This window comes from Triticum urartu, chromosome 5A (genome assembly GCF_056163025.1).
Source record: "Triticum urartu cultivar PI428250 chromosome 5A, HENAU_Tu73, whole genome shotgun sequence".
Classification (NCBI taxonomy): domain Eukaryota; kingdom Viridiplantae; phylum Streptophyta; class Magnoliopsida; order Poales; family Poaceae; genus Triticum; species Triticum urartu.
In genome coordinates, this window is record NC_141877.1 from 367,331,980 (window position 1) to 367,335,560 (window position 3,581).

The following is a 3,581-nucleotide window of genomic DNA, read 5'->3' on the forward strand; positions in this document are numbered from 1 at the left end:
TACGCCTCCACTCGTACCGCTTCAGGTGCGAGTGGTGAGGCTGACACCGGGCCCCACCGGTCAGGAGAGGGAGGGGAGAGAGGAAACAGAGCGCGGCGGCGATCCATCAGAGCCTACGCCGACGACGAGTGGGTCTTGGGCAAAACCAGAGGGATAGAAGTGGAGAGGGGGTCGGGGCGCACCTGCCCGTACCCCTGGCTTGATGGGGGATGGCCGGAGTTGCTCGCAATCAAGCTCGCAAGCGGCGGTGGCAGACGGGTCTTGCTGGAGAGGAAGAAGACGACTGAGAGGGGCGACTCCAGGGGCTCAGCTGCGTTCAGACAACACCAGAGGGTCCCTGTCGGTGTCAAAACCGGCGGATCTCGGGTAGGGGGTCCCGAACTGTGCGTCTAGGCCGGATGGTAACAGGAGGCAAGGAACACGATGTTTTACCCAGGTTCGGGCCCTCTTGATGGAGGTAAAACCCTACGTCCTGCTTGATTAATATTGATGATATGGGTAGTACAAGAGTAGATCTACCACGAGATCAAGGAGGCTAAACCCTGGAAGCTAGCCTATGGTATGATTGTTGTCTGATGAAGTTGTCCTACGGACTAAAACCCTCCGGTTTATATAGACACCGGAGAGGGTTAGGGTTACACAAAGTAGGTTACAATGGTAGGAGATCTTGAATATCCGCATTGCCAAGCTTGCCTTCCATGCCAGGAAAGTCCCATCCGGACACGGGACGAAGTCTTCAATCTTGTATCTTCATAGTCCTAGAGTCCGGCTAAAGGTATAGTCCGGCTACCCGAACACCCCCTAATCCAGGACTCCCTCAGTAGCCCCTGAACCAGGCTTCAATGACAACGAGTCCGGGGCGTAGATTGTCTTCGGCATTGCAAGGCGGGTTCCTCCTCCAAATTCTTCATAAAAGTTTGTAAACACCAAGAGTAGTGTCCGGCTCTGCAAAACAAGTTTCCACATACTTCCACAGAGAGAATAATATTAGCAAAAATCTAATCCGCTGACGTATTCCGCAGCGTGACATCACACTACAGCCAAGCCTTTATTCGAATCGTTTTCACTTTTCCACCTCAACGTGTTTTGCGAGGAAGTTTCCTTGGCACGTCTTGTCAAAGCAGAGATCGTGTCCCCTTTATTTACAGGATTCTCATCAATACGGACGTGGGTAACCCAATCGTGCCCGTTAGCATGTCTTCTCGATTAAAGGCGAGTCCCAAACGGTTATGGGGAGGGCTCCTGGTATTCAACCTCTTATAAAGAGACCAAGGCCTTACTCCTTTTCTCCAATCTCAAAACAAGTTCGCCCGTCACCTCGAGTTCCAACACCCTAGGCTCCAGATTCTAGGTGCTTCGGACCTTCAACAATGTCCGGTTCTGACCTTCAAAGCCGATGGATGCCCTCCTTCATCACGGAGGAGGACGTGCTAAAGTTGAGAGAGGCTAAGTTCTTGACCGCCGAAATTTTGCATAGGTTGCCTGCTCAAAGGCAGGCTATTCCCAGTCCCCAGCCCGGTGAGAGCGTAGTGTTCATGTCTCACTTCCTTCGGGGGTTAGGCTTCCCGATGGATCCCTTCGTGAGGGGGATGATGTTCTATTATGGGCTGGAATTTCATGACTTAGCTCCGGAGTCCATCCTCCACATTTCCTCATTCATCATTGTGTGCGAAGCGTTCCTCCGTGTTACTCCTCACTTTGGATTACGGCTCAAGACTTTTGGAGTGGAGCCGAAGATGATCGAGGACGGCACGCAGAGTGCGGAGGCGCTGTCATAAGTAAGAATGTTGATGCTCCATGGCCCGAGGGCTCCTTTCAAGAGGAGCTCGGCTTGTGGCAACGAGAGTGGTTCTATGTCACCGCTCCCAGGAGCGCCAAGTGGGTGGCGCCTCCTGCCTTTCGCTCGGGTCCCCCACCACGGCTAGCGTCATGGGTCAACAAAGGATTAGATTGGGGGTTATCCAAAGACGTGCCCTTGTTGCAGGGCCGCATTAGGGATCTCTTAGAAAGAGACCTCAACCTGGTCAAGGTGACGCAGGTCATGCTGATTCGCCGAACACTGCCCGGCAAACGTCGCTCCCTTCGTCTGTGGGAGTTTAATCCGGAGGGACCACAAGCTCTCCAGCATTTTATGGGCGCAACGCCTGTGGAGATGTATAAAATGTTCTTCGGATCACAAGCAATGTGTCCGGATTTGACCGAGGACGCAGGTTTAAGCTGCAATCGCCCGGATACTCAAGTAAGTAACCTTGTTCCCGGACTCTCTATCCGTAAAATTGTCATAAATTCGCCCCTAAAAGAGCTGTCCTTTTAAACAGGAGTGGATAGTGAAGGCAAAGATGATCAGGTGTCCGGCTCCCCTTCCTGAGACCAGGCCGGATCCCGTGCTAGTCAGGATGTTGAAGATCGTGCCTTTGGAGGGAAGTGAGGGGGAGGACAAGGAAACTATGGCCTCCTCGAAGGAGGCTGCTCCGAAGGGAAGAACCGACAATTCCTCTCCTAAGGGGAAGAAGAGGGCCGCCTCTGATGACCCGGAGACCATGGCCTCAAAGCGGGGGGAAAAGTCCTCGTCAGAGGGTCCGACGCCGGGGAGATCCTCGGCCGAACTACGCCCTCAAAGGGATCAGCCATCTAGCGAGCTGTAAGTAGAGAAAGATTTTCCTTTAGAGGGATGAGAGAAATCCTTGCTTTTTATTAGAGAAGATTAACCGAAATTTTACTTTGTAGCTCGGACCTCAGCCCATCTCAGCAGAGCTCGTCTTCGGGGGATCTTCTTCCGGAGATGATGGAGAGTGGAACGCCTCCCCCTGCCGTACCGCCTGGCGAGGCGGGCGACCCTGAGGTGTCGTCGTAGAGGGTTTCTCCGAATCCGGCAGGGGTGGAAGGTAGCCATATGTCCCCCCAAGGTTCTCCGTGTCCGGCCTTCGATGGAGGTCATAGGACGAGTCCGGCACCGTCCGATGCGCGGTCGGAGGAGCTGATGATTCTGGTGGGGCGAGCTTCTATCTCAGAGGAGCACCGTGCATTGATGGGTATGGTGATTGGAAGGATTTCGTCCGCGGAAAGAGGATTGCATGAGGCCGTCAGAAGTTTGCTGACGGGTTTTGAGGTACGTTTGATAATGTACTTCTTTGTCAGTTGCGCATAAACAAGATGCACCCTGTGGAGGTAGTAGCCCCTGAGACTCTGTGCGTTGTCAAAATTGACGGCGTGCAGAGGATCATAATCCCAGGTCTAAAATGTCGCCTTTGTATACAGGTGGCGAAGTGTCCGGAATCGAGCCGAACTGATGATTTTGCCGAACTAAAGCGGCAACTTGACGTGGCAGATGCCGACATCGCGCTCGTCAACAAGCGGCTTGATGAGGCTCAAGGTATGCAATTCCTCGGGCGGCATCTGGTAAGAGGAGCTTTATGCCAGTATCTTACAATGTGTGTGTTTGACGCAGATGGTGCGGCCGCCGTGGAGAGTCTTCGGGCGGAACTTGCCCGAGCTAAGGAACAAGCCAGGAAAAGTGATGCGGCTGCCGAGAAGGCCCTTGAAGAGCTGAGAGCTGAATAGGCTGCTCACTGCCGAAGCAA